This window comes from Theobroma cacao, chromosome 9, assembly GCF_053813885.1.
Source record: "Theobroma cacao isolate CCN51 chromosome 9, ASM5381388v1, whole genome shotgun sequence".
NCBI lineage: Eukaryota > Viridiplantae > Streptophyta > Magnoliopsida > Malvales > Malvaceae > Theobroma > Theobroma cacao.
This window is the reverse complement of record NC_142647.1, coordinates 11,890,716-11,907,959: the sequence shown is the minus strand read 5'-3', so window position 1 is coordinate 11,907,959 and position 17,244 is coordinate 11,890,716. Positions and strand designations below refer to the sequence as shown.

The 17,244-nt window shown below is 33.0% G+C and overlaps 1 long non-coding RNA gene across 3 annotated transcripts; it reads left to right on the top strand.

The window, feature by feature from the left end:
* The first annotated feature begins 2,689 nt into the window (after positions 1 to 2,689).
* On the top strand, positions 2,690 to 5,755 carry LOC18589208 (uncharacterized). 3 transcript variants are annotated; one of them, XR_016028195.1, is made up of 4 exons: positions 2,693 to 3,074; positions 3,147 to 3,212; positions 3,609 to 3,782; positions 5,531 to 5,755. It is a non-coding gene; the product is annotated as an uncharacterized LOC18589208 (long non-coding RNA). The 3 variants fall into 3 exon arrangements; XR_016028194.1 differs by having other exon boundaries at positions 2,695 to 3,074; positions 3,638 to 3,782; XR_001929161.2 differs by having other exon boundaries at positions 2,690 to 3,074; positions 3,147 to 3,782.
* The last annotated feature ends 11,489 nt before the right edge of the window (positions 5,756 to 17,244 follow it).

Below are 17,244 nucleotides of genomic sequence, written 5' to 3'. Positions count from 1 at the left end.
TAAAACGACCATTATATGACTTATGTGGCAACATTTTCATTTAAAGGTGAGTTAGGGAAATAAACATGACTCAAAGGCTTGTTTCCTAAGGTTAAAACCATATATATATATAGTATTATAAATATTCACTTTTCAAATCAACATTGAAATCCATGGTTTGCTTATATTAATGCTCAATATATTTTATGCTAGTGAAGGTTGTAAACACTATATTCCTCAATGCAACCACTAATGCCAAGTTTCAGTAGTTTAAGCGTTTAAATGAGACCTAAAACACCATGATATTTCTCAAATCTAGTATAAAAAATTTCCTTTAGTCCATTGTCCACAATTGGGATGCATCACAATATCCTAAATGATGTCATACCACAAGAACCTCAATGACTAAAGTAGTTTCTGCAAATTGACATAGCCTTACATGAGAAATCATGGATTGAATCAATATTGCAATGAATCCCTATGTCCCAAGAATATTCCACATAAAAATATTGCATATCCACTAATGAAAACTTTCATGCGATTAGCTTCATGGACAGCATGTGTTTCATCAAGCAAATGGTGTTATATTTTATAACACGATCCTCACTTTTTTGTTTAAGCTAAATAGAAGCATCAATGAAAACAAATAGCAATAAAGCAATCATTAATAATAAATTTATTTAAAATAAATAATGTTGTCATGCTTTTTAAATCAATAAAGCTCAATAAATCATGCTTTCTAAGTAAACTAATGGGAATTTAAATAATAATTATACAATTGAAAAAATCAACACCTAAGGCAACTATAAGCTCATGCTTCTCCAATATCAATGCAATTCAATCATGCTTATATATACATATATATTTTCAAAGTGTATTTTGAAATAGACACACCTACTTTCGTTGGTTCAAGGCTGAAAATTATCCTTAAGATTATTGGCGAAATAATGAAGCATACAAATAATACAAAAAAGTCTAAGACGTGTTTCACGGTCCTTAAGGATAATTTTCATCCCTTCGGAGTATGAAACTCGATACAAAAGGACTGTAGTGGTTATCCCCCAAGATTTGACAAACTCTTCTTGATTAACTTGCACAAACTATCAAGGATACCAAGGACAACAGGAAATTAAAACTAAGTAGTAACCTAGCAGAGAAAAGGAAAAACTAAGAGGTGAGTTGTTATGAATTGAGATAGAGGCTAGTATTTATAGGTTGAGGATAGAGGAGAATGAGGAATAACGTTTCAGAAAATCAAGAGAAAATTATAACGTTATACAAGGTTTTAGAAGACTGGTGTTTTATAACATTATAAAGGCTGAGTTTGATAGATTGATTCAATCAAAGACTAACTATTTACCACAATAAAAAAATTAAGTCAAGTAAGGTATAAAATATCATTTGGGTAGTATCAAAGACTAACTCTTTACCATGGTAAAAAAGCTAAGTTAAGTAAGGTAAAAAATAAACTACCAAGATATAAAATATCACTTGGGTTTTTCCTATGTGTATACTCATGCACAAGGGGGAAAATTCACATTTTCTCAAGGTTTGACACAATCTCATGTATACATAAATCCACTTTCTTTTCTTGCTTACAGTAAGCTTATAATGGGTTTACTTATATAAAGCACTTAGCATCTTTTGTAACTAGACAATATGGGATTGAAGCCCTATGAAATATTACTATTTTTCCAACACTTATTACTTGGTCACCAAGAATTCCTACACATTAAGAACTCTTACCTATTAAATATACTTTCCTTTTAAATAAATTTAATCACCAAATAACTCTCAACTAATAGAATTTTACCCAAATCTAAACCAATTCTCAATTGAAATTTAAGTCAAATATTTGACACTACCATTGTTGATGGTGTATCCGAATCTTGTGGCCACATATCTGAAGTAATTGTTATTGCTTGACAATGAGCTCACAAAAATCCTTCACAAGGAAGAGAACAAAATGTTATTCATCAAGGTTTGGGAAAAGGCTGGTAGAGTTTCCTCCATTTTCTTCTGCAATAATGACTCTCATAAATTGTTTTATTTGTTGCATAACTCCAAATCCACTTATTAAGATAAATTTTGTTTTGAGTTACAAGTCTATCAACCAAAACTAATTGCTTAAATTTTAATGCTTAAATAATTTTCTATTACTTTACCTAATATATCTCTTCATATTAAGCTCAATGCAAAAATTTTGTCCTTTTTTTTTCAATTCTTAAAGACTCTCGATTGTACAATTACGTGTAATTGAAAAACCTAAGCATTGAGATGCTTTTTTTAACATCCCATTTCCTGGTATATTAGGACGGTTTTGATCATCCACTAAATACGAGGGTGAAAATAAATTTCGAAGCCAAATATATAGGAATTTAAACTTGATTGGCTAAATAAATTAAAGGAAAATTATGCATGAGGATTGAATTCTAAGAACAAGAACGTAGAAAATAAAAGAATAGAGATGGAATGGAAGGAGGAACAATGAAATTTCAAGAGGAAGGATGCAATTGCATAGAGTAAAATGTGATTAGATGAAAGGACTAAATTGAAAGGGACAAGAAATATATTGGAGGACTAAATTAAAAAGGAGTAAAATCGTCATGGACTAATGAACAATTAGCCCACCCTTAAATTTAAAGCAAATATATATATAAATATATTAATAAAATATATAGAAATAAAAATTAAAAAAAAAAAGCATGGGCAGACAACACAAGGTTGTCTCCCTTCCCCCCCACCCCAACCCCAAGCTTTAACAAAATGGAGTGGCTTTCTTAAATCACTTTGGGCAATTCACCGAGCCTTAGTAAACTTAATCATTCTTTTACTTTATCATTCATGCGGCTATTTGTTTGTTTCTTGACTCTTCTTAATGCCAAGCTTTACTCCTCCAAGGATTTAGCACCTCCACGGGTTCTTGATAATTTTCCTTCTTCAAGCTGTTTCCTTGTTACACCAAGCTTATTCTTGAAGCCTTTTCAAAAAAAAAAATAAATAAATAAAATATTCCTGGCAGAATAATTTCAAGCTTCTCCCTGGCCTTCAAGTATTTGGATCTTCAATTTAAAGCTAAGAAATCAGCAACCAAGGTGAGGTCAAGCTCCCTAGCAGCCTTAGTTTGAATTTAACTGGTTGTAACTTTGGTTTTGATTATGTTTCAGCCAAGTTGTGATTTCCTTGGTTGGAGAATTTCTAGGAGTTTTGTTAAGCTAAATTCAAGCCAAAAGGTAAGGGTTAGGATGTTTTGATGTTGGGCATGAATTGTGGTTTAAAGCTGCTAGTTAAACACATGGGAAACTAGTTCAAATTTTAAATGACAATACTGGAAATTTGAACGTCCGAGAAAGCTTAAGAAAATGTATTTTGAAAGCTCAAATAAATTACTAAGATAAAGCATGATACTGGGTTGGTGATTTAGAGTTTTATATAGCATGATTGAAGGGTGAAAATTTAGCATGGTTTAAATATTTATTGGGATAAATGTCTTGCTGGAAATAAAGTATGGTCTTATGTTCCTAAGCTTAAGCTTGAGTTTAATGCTGGGTTTGTAAATAGTTTACTGGGCATTGATTTTAAATGTAGGAAGCTAAGCTTAAGCTAAATTCTGTAAATTCGAATGCTAGAAAACTGTGTTATGTTATTGGAATACTAGGAAGCTTAAGCAAATATTGGGACTTAAAGAATCTGTTGAAGCTCAAAGGAAATATTTGAAGCTTAAGGAAGCGATTTGAAGCTCAAGAGCAGTAAGTGGTCAAAGGATTAGTGGATTGGTGCTGGTGGGAAATCACACCATCAATGTGAGTGGGCGTATCTATTTCAAAATACACTTTAGAAAATATATATATATATATATATTTATGCACATAAAGCATGATTGAATTTCATTGATGTTGGGAAGCATGAGCTGGTAGTTGACTTAGTGCTGATTTCTCTTGAATTTGGTTTTGAATTGTACGAGTATGATTTGTACTACTGGAAATAAATAAGCTGGTAGCTATAAACATGATTTATGTGCTGAGTTTGGTGCTCTAAAATGTGTTGAGCATAACTTTAAAATGAGGGAGTTAAATGCTGGTTTCAAAGTGGATTTTCAAAAGAATACTACTATGTGTATAAACTAGTATATAAGTAATCTTAAATTGGGAAACAAGCCCTTTGAGTCAATTTACTCCTCAAACTCATTTTTAAGGAGAATATTGTCACATGAGCCACACAGTGGCTGTTTTACTGTTCTATACCCTGTTTGAGTAAATGATATGATTCATGAGCATGGTTGCTAATCATTAATCTTGGGAAGGGTTTATTGAGCTTGCCATGTGCATAACATTGATTTAAAATGCTGCCAACATCACTTTTCATTAATATCATGGCATGTCTTTGAAATATATTTGAAAACCCCTGGTTATATAGTTGAAAAAAAAAACCTATCTCGGGTTTAGGTCCTGTAGTTACGACAGTAAACGTAACCTATATGCACATAGATTATACTCTAGCTAGAGGGATCTGTTATGGGGGCTGATGGGAGAGGATGCCCTAGATATGTTTATATGTGGGCTGATGGGAGAGGATGCCCCATATATGTTTATTATGTGGGCTGATGGGAGAGTCCCATAGAGTTACATAGACCTACCCGAGTTTGATTTGTTGGTAATATATGACTTGATTTGCTCGTTAATACTTAGCATACTTTGAAATTTTTATAAGATGAAATTTGATCATGGCTCGGTTTGACTATTGCGTTTGGCCTTATATTTGGCATGACATCGATTTGTCCGAATATATTTACATGCCTTATGCATTTTAAGTATTATTTGGTTTCACAAGCAATGAATTGATTTAAAGGAGTATTTGACAATTAAAGGCAAGTTGAAAATGCTTTGAAACTTGAGGGATTTTCTTGCATAATTAAATAAGCAAAGGTTTTAGCAATGATTTGGCATTTGATGCACTGAATTTGATTCTGTTTTCTTTTGCCAATGCTTTGCACATTAGTTGGTTTAAAGTAAACCTGGATCCTATCTGGCTGGTGGTTTATTTATGTACTGGATTTGGCATGGTATGAATTTCAAATGAATTCATTATTTACTTGCCGTGCATTTATATCTATCACTTAATTTACCAGCCATGGAATAATTTTTGAATGAGAGCATTTGGATATTAAATACTGTTTTGAAATGTTTGTATAGCAAGAAAAGGGAAATTTCTGGTTACATTGTATTGAACACTGTTTTGGCACTAAGATGCCTTGAAATTATCCTGGTCAAGGATAGACCTTAGATCCTGGTTTTGAGAAAGATGAGTGCTCTTGAGTAGTTTTCAACAAGTTTTCACTTGGGATTTTCGTATATAGTTTATGCATGTCATGTACCCTGATTTTATTCATAATTTGAGATGTATACGACATATATTCATCATGTCACAAGCTCATACTTAAATTGTATTTAAAGGTTCAGTATTTATCCAGTATTCAACCTTTATGCTTGTTTCCCATCTTCACTCACTCACTGAGTATGAAAGGCTCACCCCAACTAGTTGACAATGGCAGAAAAGTGAATTAAATGGGGAGCAGCTGTGGTGAGGGGACTTCAACTTGCTGCATAGGTAATTGGCATCTCATAGCACTTTCCTTATGCCACTTTGCCGTTTAGAGGTCAAATTGTCTACTGTTTTTAAATAAAATGATGTATTCATAAAACTATTTTGGTCTGAAGCCCTTGGATACTGTTTGATGAAATTTAAATGGTGTAATGTTCGAAGGATTACATTTCAAGACGTGTTGTACATATATTTTAAAGAAGTTTTATGAATGTTTAAGAATTAAATTTTCAATTCTAGTTATATAACATTGTTAGTACATGATAAAAGAAAGAATTTATTTGGTAAGATTAATATGTTTAGAAAGCTTTCCGAATTGGGTAGGGTTGCTTACATGACTTGTGCGCCGGTAGCAGCTGGAGGAGTAAGTCGTTACACTTTTGCTTAGGGCTTTTTATCTAATTTACTAATGCTACAAGTAAGATTATCTTTGAGACGCCTAAGCTAGATCCAATACATTTCCAAGTGTTAAAAACATGGCAGTTTAAGGTTTTTTAAAACATTGCCTTTTATCTGTGATTTCACTTTTAATTTATTTTGAGAATCCATATTATATATATATATATATATATATTTATATATTTATTTATATATATTGTTAAAACATCCATATTCCTTGTCAAGAAGCACGGTCCTTTTGCTAGTATCAATTTAGAAGTGAACCCATTAAGGGCTTATTTTAATTGCACGACTTACTTTTAGTAGCATGTATAGATCAACCACAAAGTAGTTCACATGGGATGTGAAAAATGTGCTTGAGATTTCGTTTTCCTCTTCATGTTTTTCTCGTCTTGACATGAAGTAACTTCTTTTTTTTCGTATTTTCCTTGTCATTTTATAAGACTGTTAACAAGACAAAATATTCCAAAACAGTCGATGTTTCATTATCTTGGGCTAGGTCTCTTATCTCAAGCAAACCTTACTAAAATGCTAATATAAACTATTTTTTAATATTTTAATAATATATAACTTAACGTTTTTAAAGTGTCGACTGCACTCGGTCTGGCCTAACTCGTCTTGTAAACACTTAAATTTTAACAACCCATGAACAATTCTATTTCAATTTTATAAAAATTAAAATTGAATTTCTGACTTTAAATAAAATTTTAGGAAAACGAGCAAATGAAGGTGAAAATTGATAGAAAATTTTTAAAAAATATATTTTAAATAGAGCAAAATATTCTTCATTATTTTAAATAAGTTCAATAAGATTAAAATAAGAATTCCACCATATATAACCATGGTTTTTGAAAAATTCTACGTTAAGAGCACTTTTCCTACAAACTCATTGGGCTAGCGATAAGAAGAGTACTTACTCTTTTAAAAGAAAAGTCAAAGTAAAAACCAGATATATTTGGCCCCAACCGACAAATCATACTAGGATGGAAACAAGGCGTCGACGTCTCGTCTATTTCTGGCTCAATTCTCATGTCTTTAAAAGGGCAAAGAATAGTTCATATTGGCACATTCACTCTATAGATGGGAGAGTAAGTAAAAATAAATAACATAAAATACGCTAATCTCTACAACTTTTGATTATAATTACCCGTGAATTCTTTAGTTTTTAAAATGAACACGCCGTTATAAAAGAATATTTTCGTCAAACACATAAGTTTTGTTATTAGTCAACCATCAATATTTCTATTAGTTTGATAAAGTGACAATATTTTTAAAATAATTTTACTTTTCATTAGTTTTAAAAATTACCACTATATATATTATAATTTTCATTTAAAATGTTTTGCTCTTTTTCAAAAAAAAAAAATCTTTCGACCGACCATTTGCGGCTAACCCAAGGGAACACCGATTTGGCACTTCCTTCGAGCTCCCTCGGTGCTCTCCTAGGGAGTTTGAAATTGAACTCCCTTGATGCTCCTTTCGGGAGCTCAATTTGGGGCTCACCAGGGGAGTAGTTCCCCAACAGAGCATCAGTACTCCCCTAGGGACCCTGATTTGGGGCTCCCCACAAGAGCACATGGTGCTTCCCAAGGGAGCCTAGAGAGATTCAATCAGATTTGGTATTCTATGGTCAGATTCAACTAGTGTAAGGAAGCGTCGTCAACCGACCTGAGAGAAAGGAAGAGTGTGGAAAAAAAAAGGAAAGACATTTTAGACATTTCATAAATAGGCATTAACTTCGTTTATACATTTAGGACAGAATGTTCATTTTGAAAACTAATGGACTCACGTATAATTATGGTCAAAAGTTGAAAGGGTCAATGTATTTTACCCAAAACAACATTTACCTAGCAAAAGTAGATAACTTTTATTATTATTCTTGAAAAAGGAAATTCTATTATGAATATTTTTATGAATATCTATTTATTTTATGTATATCTAGATTTGAATGTAAATTAGATTGGATCAATATTAGACTTTAATACATCCAACTAATCTCCAAGTATTATCTTCATCTTATAAATTTTATCTAGATAAGAGATCATTAGCCTAAAATAAGCCCCTCACTTCATTTATAAATACACAATTGAATAGGATCTTTTTACTCCCTCTAAATACTTTCTCTTATATTTCTCTTATAGTTGTTATTTCAAGTTATACTTCATAATACGTTATCAACATGATCATCTAATCTCTCAAGTTTTGATATTATTTTGTTTTCATTATCTCCAAACTTCAAAAGAATTTCAATGGTTATTCTTTAATTTTTTTTTATTTTAACAAATCAAGTAAGTGACTTGTTTTCTAGTTTTAAGATATTAGGTAAGTGACTTGATATCTCTTTAGTGTTTTCATTCCTGAAAACTCAATCTTAATGTGAATTTTGCTATCATGTAGTATTTATCATATTTTTATCTTTTAACTTATTAAATTAGGTTGAGCATGAAAATATATATGATATTTAAATAATTTATTTGTTGAAGTTCTACTATGATTTTACTCAATATATGTAAATCTATCTTTAATATTATGAACTTTTGCATAAGATATTTTTAAATTGAACATATGAAATTGACTTTGTATGATATCCAACTTTGTATGATATTTATTTTGTAACAAGTGAAAAATACTTTTTTTTTGGTAATCCAAAAATACGTTTTGTTTTGGATTTCATGTTTTTATGGTTGAGCAAAATAGCGAGTTACTAATGAAAAATCATGAACCTTGTCCATTCTCTAAAATGAATGCAATATTATTTAATAATTATGGTTATGAACATGAAAAAGGTCGCCATAATAATTTACATTAATATCTATTTTAATTCTAAGAATAACTTTACCCACCAAAAGTTGATGGATAACTTTACTCGCAAGGGATGGATGGATAACTTTAGTTTTACCCACCAAGAGTAGATGGATAACTTTAATTTCACCCACAAAGAGTGGATGTCTAACTTTAGTTTTACTTACCAGGAGTGGATGTATAATTTAACCCACCAAGAGTGGGTGAATGGTAAAAAGATATGAGAAAAAGACAAAAATGTATAGAATAAAACAACATAAAAAATATCGTATTATTGATGTGGTATAAAAGGCCATTTGTCACATATTTGTTATATGTCGAAATATATTGTTGAACCTTTATTAAACATCACTGACTGCTAAAAGGAAAAAACAATGTTGAACTTTATAAAGTATCACTAAATGCTAAAAAAAATATCGAAGTAAATTTTGTTTAAGATGATTTTAACCATAGCCAAGTTGGTATAACACATCAAGATGTCGTAGATTTTCTTATCCATCCTAAAAGAGAAATTGATCATCTGATTGGTAATGAAAACATTCAAGACTAAAATTTCTTAATAGTTTGTTAGTATATTTTAATAGTATAACTTTATTATGAAGATGCTTTTATATATTCTCATTATATTTAAATGATATATTTTTATTATGTATTTTAATTCTATATTTAATGTTCTTTTGTGTTAACTTGTAAGTTTCTTATTATATATATCTTTTTTTATTAAAAAAATATAGATATTCATCTTATTGGATTCAAGATCTATAATGTAAATGTATGTCTAGCAAACATTGCTACAACACACATTATAGACAAGAAATATTTTTTTTACTTAACAATGGAAGAAACCAATGTCAGTACAATATCTGGTAGTACAAAATTAATTAAAAACTTTGAAATAGCCAATATTTTATTACCTAGAGGAACAAAGTTTATAATAGAGGATGTATCAATTTCAACTAAGTCTTAAAGAAGTTTATTAAGTTTTAAAAACATTTGTCTGAATAGATATCATATTTGTCAAGCCCGGCTCTATGATATACTTGCCATGTCATTCATGTACTTGATAGCATGTCTGCATACTTGGATGCCTCGAAATATCGTTAAAAGTCGGTATTATACTTAGTGGTACAATTAAGTCGATTAAAGCCTCAAACTAGTCCAAATAGAGACTTTATGATTTATTTGAGAATTATTGAACCTTAGAATGTCTTCAAATGGTGATTCAGAGTTCGAGGATTAATTTGGAATCCAATTGGAAATTTTCATAACGTAGCGGCAAAATGGTCATTTTGCCACCCGAGGGAAAAAATTGGAATGTTGGACGAGATTTTTGACCAAGTTTGACTAGTTAGAACATAATTTGAACTTGAGGAGTGAAAAATTTTAATTCCGAGCATAAAGGCAAAACGGTCATTTCACTTGTCCACAAGGACGTAATTCGAATTTTTAAAATTTTACACTACCATGACACTTGTCAAGCCCATGAATTTCACCTATTATCATTTTATACTTTGGATAATTATGGGATTATATGTGGTGGAAAGGAAAAGCCTTATTAGTTAAGTTTTAAATGTGAACCAATTATATGTTGCCATGTGTCAAGTTTTTATTATTTTATAATTTCCTTTATAAACTCAACATAAACTCTCCCAGTCACTCTCTCATTGTCGTTCAAGCCAAAGAACAAAGGGGGAAAGATTAAAAAAACCCTAAGGAGGAAAAATTCAAGAGAAATTAATTGGATTTCCAAAAAACGAAGCGATCGGAGGTAAGATTTTGTGATTTAGCTTAAGATCTACCTTACCCATGCTTTCTTTTTCATTTTCTATGGTTGAAACTCAAGTTTTCATGATGGAAGCATGTTGGCCAAATCAAGGGGGGAAGGTTTTGATGATGGTTTTTGATAGATTTCAGGCTATCTAGGTGTTTTTAGTGTTTTGTGATATTCGATATGAAAAAACAAGTAAGAAAATAATATGTTTTTCATCAAACCCTAATTGGCCAAATTCTATAGGGAATATTTTGAAGATGAATTTTGTCATATTTCATGTTATCTAGATCGTATTTGATGATTCGTGATGTCGGATATCGAAAATAGTTATCGAAAAGTATAGTTCCTTTAGTAAACGACTTGAACGATAATGAGAAAATTATAGTAAATGGATTTAGAATTGATTTCTAAGGAGGTATACGGACTTATTAGAGTACTGAAAGTGCAATGAATCTATTTGGAGTTGAATTGGATGTTTTGGCTAATTAAACAGTGTATAGTGCGAGTTAGGTCGAATACCATTTTAGTCCAACAACAATTGAACCTACGTAGAACACCATCTTTAAGTGATTATTCGAACACTTCTCATTCAATTTCATATTCATAAAGAGCCTGGAATAATTTTACAACAGTTTGATACAAATATATTAAATTACTTGTTATGTATTATGTATAAGTGGTGAGCCCTCTAGTAAGGGTAAGGATACTGTACCCAAGGACCAGGAGTAGGAGTACTCCCGTTATAGTGAGTAAACAGACGATCATTTTAACTATCTTAAATAGTTTATACTCGTTTTTATGATTTTAAAGAATAATAAAGTTAAATTGTTAACTATTATGTTTTATAACTAAAGTGTTGGTTAAATGAAATGAGTTTCATAATTTGGTTTGAAATTGAATCCTGGTTTTGGAAATTGAGTAAGTGGAGACTATATACTTGTGTTATATATGTTTTGACATATGGTTTGAATTGATGGCTTATGACAATGTGATGGCATGAGGGGTTGGATTTGTGTTTGTGTGGAATATATGAATTGTTTTGTTTTACCTTGACAAGCTGGGTAATATCATATTAGCCATGTCATGTTGTTGAAATTTTTATTGATTTGGTGGGGTAAGTGATTAGTTTACTGCAGTGGGCGGGTTTCCGTGGACTAGCCTATTAAAGGGGTATGGTAAATCCCGTTATATTTTACCTTAGTATGAGAGGCACGGAGGTTATCTCTTAAGGTAGTTTAGAGTTCACTTCACAGTGAACCACCACGTGAGGATGAAACTCAGCCAACGTCAAAGAACGGCTACATTTTTAAACGTAAAAACATGTTTTATGTGTATAAGTTAATTTAACAGCCTTGGCGAACTCGATTGGATGCCCGGAGCAAGGTGTCACCGAGTACGAGTTTTGGCACGAGCCAAGTTTTAAGAGAGTCATAAGCTTTACTGATTATTTTTTATGAAATGTAATTGTTTTATATGGTTGAAATGAGTTTTAATGTTATAAATCATATTATGAAGATATGTTTTAAATTGTCTCCATTTATTCGGTTTTAGATGTTATAAATGAACTTTGCTTACTCACTAGGTTTATAAAAACTCACCACCCTTCTTTTCACCCATTTCAGGTTCAGAGCAGTCTGTGGACAGTCAATTTTGTCGAGAGTTTGCTTTTAGATTTGCACCCTTAGAAATCGTAGGTCTACAGTCCCGTTTATTTTTGTTTTTTTGGGGCTCACATGTCATTGTAGAATATTTTTGTATACCCTGGCGTTGTGTGCTATTATGTATATGAATTTATTTTGTTATTACGCTACAGTAATTATTTATGTAGAATTTTATAAATACTGTTTTATATGAAAATTGAATATTTTATCCAATATTTTTATTTAGTTCTATTAGATAAAAATTCACTTTAACTGGATGATTTAGATACCTAAATTTATTTTTAGATATGAAATGTATATTTTTCATTTATATATTATATTTTTAACAGGTTTCGAAATTTTTGGATAAAAATGACTAAAATACCCCTATGTGGTAGAAATTACTTTTTGATTGTCTTTGATTTGAAAATAGTCCATATTCCTTTAAAACATGATATTTAGTAACTATTGCTCACAAGGGAGGCGAAAAACTGATGCTAGAGCCTTGCAAGGTTTCGTTTGACATTCCGGATAAGGTATGTCTATCGGGGACATTGCGGCGGTTGTCACGGGCTCGAAGAGAGTACCGAGTCATGACAATTCAATTGGAATCAGATTCATTGATTTTAAAGTTATTTTTTTTAAAAAACTACAGTGTCAGTGTGACCCCAAGTTAAGTTAGATTGAGTTGAATGCATGCATCTGTATATAGGATCTAAAGTTGTCTAAACTCGTTCTGTTTCTTTTAATAGATCATATGTGAACACGACATTTGCTTCCTTTTCTGATAGAAACCTGTCACCTTTAGAGGAGAAAATTGTAGTTCATACCCCTCTAAGAGAGTAGTTGGTTAAAAACACATGTTCTAGAGACTGTGGAATAAGGGTTGGTGAGGAAGAATTCAGGGCTGACTTAATTCCCCTAGAAATCTAAGATTTTGATTTGATATTGGGTATGGATTAGTTGACTACACAGCGGGCGAATGAGGATTGTTTTAGGAAGGAAGTTGTACTTCAAAATTCTGAAGGAGTAGAAGTTGTATTTGCAGGGGAACGCCGAGTATTACCATCTTGTGTAATCTCGGCTATCAAAGCTTTGAAACTAGTGCAGAAAGGGTATTCGGCTTATCTAGCACATGTGATTGATACCTTAAAGGTGGAACCTAAGTTAGAGGATGTCCCAATAGTAAATAAGTTCTCTTATGTGTTTTCGAGTGAATTACAAGGACTACCTCCTGATCGAGAGCTTGAGTTCTCTATTGATCTACTTCTGGGTACCACACCTATTTTCATTCTTCCGTATCGGATGGCTCCGGCGGAGTTAAAGGAGTTGAAAGCCCAACTGCAAGACTTGGTAGATAAGGTTTTATTCACCTTAGTACTTCTCCTTGGGGTGCGCCAGTCCTATTTGTAAAGAAGAAAGATGGCACTCTTCGACTATGTATTGACTACCATCAGTTGAACTGAGTGACCATCAAGAATAATATCCTCTACCATGGATTGATGATTTTTTTGATTAGCTACAGGGTGCTATGGTGTTTTTTAAGATTGATATGAGGTCTGGGTATCATCAGTTGAAGATCAAGGAACAGGATGTACCTAAGATTGCTTTCAAGACTCGTTATGGGCATTACGAGTTTTTGGTTATGCCTTTTGGTCTGACTAATGCCCCAATAATTTTTATGGACCTTATGAATAGGGTGTTTCACTCGTACTTGGATAAGTTCGTGATAGTGTTTATAGATGACATCCTGGTGTATTCGAAGGATGATGATAAACAAGCTATCCATTTGCGCATTGTGCTGCAAACCTTGCGGAGAGACAACTTTATGCCAAGTTTTCCAAATGTGAGTTCTGGTTGAAGGAAGTGGTTTTCTTGGGACATGTTGTGTTTGGAGCTGAAATTTATGTCGATCCCAAGAAGATTGAGGCAATCTTACAATGAGAGCAACCAAAAACGGTGACAGAGATTTCGAGTTTCCTTAGTTTAGCCGATTATTATAGGAGGTTCGTTTAGGGGTTCTCATTGATAGTTGCTCCTCTAACTCATAAAAGAATCAAGTTTGAGTGGGATGATGTTTACGAAAGTCGGTTTCAAGAGCTAAAGAACCGGTTAACCTTCTCTCCAATTTTGACACTTTTTGTTAGTGGGAAAGAATTTGTGGTATACAGTGATGCCTCTAAATTGGGATTAGGGTGCGTGTTAATGCAGGATGAAAAAGTAGTAGCTTATACTTCTCGGCAGTTGAAGAAACATGAGATGAATTGCCCTAACCACGATTTAGAGTTGGCAGCAGTAGTTTTTGCATTGAAGATCTAGAGGCATTACTTATATGGTGAGCGTTGTAAGATCTTTATTGGCCACAAAAGCTTGAAATACTTGCTCACCCAGAAAAAACTCAACCTAAGACAGAGATGCTGGTTAGAGTTGATTAAGGATTATGACTTAGTGATTGATTATCATCTAGGGAAGGCAAATGTTGTAGCAGATGCCTTAAGTTGTAAATCCTCATCTTCGTTAGCATCATTTCAGAATTCTTATCTTCCGATGCTACTTGAGATGAAATCTCTAGGGATCCAGTTGAGTAATGGCGAGGATGGAACCCTACTTGCTAGTTTTATTGTGAGACCCTCACTGTTGAATCAAATCAGAGAATTGCAGAAGTTTGATGATGAGTTGAAGTGGGAAGTTCAAAAGTTACGAGATGGAGAAACTAGTGAGTTCAGACTCGGTGATGATGGTATTTTGATGCTTGGGAATCGGGTTTGTGTCCTTAAGGATGATCAACTAAGACAAGCTATTTTGGAGGAAGCTCATTCTTTCGCCTATGTTTTATATCCCGAAAGCAATAAAATGTATAGGACTATCAAGGAAAGTTACTGGTGGCCGGGTATGAAACGAGACATAGCAGAGTTTGTGACGAAATGCCAACAGATCAAGGCGGAACATCAGAAACCATCGGGAACTCTTCAACCTCTACCTATCCCTGAATGGAAGTGGGAGCATGTGACTATGGACTTTATATTAGGTTTACCGCATACGTAGAGTGGGAAGGATGCTATTTGGGTGGTTGTGGATAGATTGACTAAGTCCGCCCATTTCTTGGCTATCCATAACACGTATTCCATTGAGAAACTAGCTAAGCTTTATATAGATGAGATAGTGAGATTACATGGAGTCCCAGTTTCGATCGTGTCAGATCGAGACCCCCGATTCACTTCTCGATTCTGGCTGAAATTTCAAGAAGTTCTCGGAACTAATTTGAGATTTAGCACTGCCTTTCATCCACAAACAAATGGTTAGCCTAAAAGGACCATTCAGACTTTAGAGGATATGCTACGAGCTTGTGTCATTGACTTTGCTAGGAGTTGGGACAGACACTTGCCGTTGGTGGAGTTCGCGTATAACAACAGTTTTTAGTCTAGTATTAGGATGACACCATACGAGGCTCTGTATGGGAGAAAGTGCTGAACTCCACTTTGCTGGGATGAAGTGGGTGAGAGGAAATTGTTTAATGTAGAGCTGATTGATCTGACTAATGACAAGATCAAGATTATTTGAGAACGATTAAAGACAACTCAAGACAGACAGAAAAGTTACTCTGATAGACGGAGAAAATACTTAGAATTTGAAGTTGATGATAGAGTTTTTCTTAAGGTTTCTCCTTGGAAAGGTAATGATTTGAATACTTTGAGGTATTAAGTTTTATTTGATTATACTATTGTAGTAAATTGTGGTATCTTGTTGGATAATAAAAGGTGTGATTCGATTTGCAAAGCGAGGAAAACTCAATCCGAGATACATTGGACCCTTTTTGTGTCATTGAAAGGATTGGGCTAGTGGCATATAGACTAGAATTACCCCCAGAGTTGGATTGAATTCACAATGTCTTCCACGTCTCAATGTTGAAAAAGTATGTACCTAATCCTTCCCATATTCTTGTGACACCTCCGATTGAGTTGCTGGAAGATTTGAAGTTTGAGGTACAGCCTGTACGTATTCTAGATCAAAAGGATCGAGTGTTGAGGAATAAGAGCATCCCAATAGTTAAGGTGTTGTGGAAGAATGCTCGAATGAAGGAGATGACATGGGAAGTTGAGCACTAGATGAGAAGCCAATATCCCCATCTTTTCTCCTAGTCCGATAAGTGAAATTTTGAGGTCAAAATTTTATTTTAAGGGGGGTAGTGCTGTCAAGCCCAGCTCTATAATATACTTGTCATGTCATTCATGTACTTGATAGCATGTCTGCATACTTGGATGCCTCAAAAAATCGTTAAAAGTCGGTATTGTACTTAGTAGAACAATTAAGTCGATTAAAGCCTCGAACTAGTCCAAATAAAGACTTCAGGATGTATTTGAGAGTTATTGAACCTTAGAATGTCTTAAAATGGTGATTCGAAGTTCGAGGATTAATTTAGAATCCAATCGGGAATTTTCATAACGTAGGGGCAAAATGGTCATTTTGCCACTCGAGGGAAAAAATTGGAATGTTGGATGAGATTTTTGACCAAGTTTGACTAGTTGGAACATAATTTGAATTTGAGGAGTGAAAAATTTCAATTCGAGCATAAGGGCAAAACATTCATTTCACGTGTCCAAGAGAATGTAATTGGAATTTTTGAAATTTTACACCATCATGACACTTGTCAAGCCCATGAATTTCACTTATTATCATTTTATACTTTGGATAATTATGGGATTATATGTGGTGGAAAGGAAAAGCCTTATTAGTTAAGTTTTAAATGTAAACCAATTATATGTTGTCATGTGTCAAGTTTTTATTATTTTATAATTTCCTTTATAAGCTCAACATAAACTCTCCCATTCACTCTCTCATTGCCGTTCAAGCCAAAGAACAAAGGGGGAAAGCATAGAAAAACCCTAAGGAGGAAAAATTCAAGAGAAATTAATTGGATTTTCAAAAATCGAAGCGATCGGAGGTAAGATTTCGCGATTTAGCTTAAGATCTACCTTACCCATGCTTTCTTTTTCATTTTCTATGGTTGAAACTCAAGTTTTCATGATGGAAGCATGCTGGCCGAATCAAGGG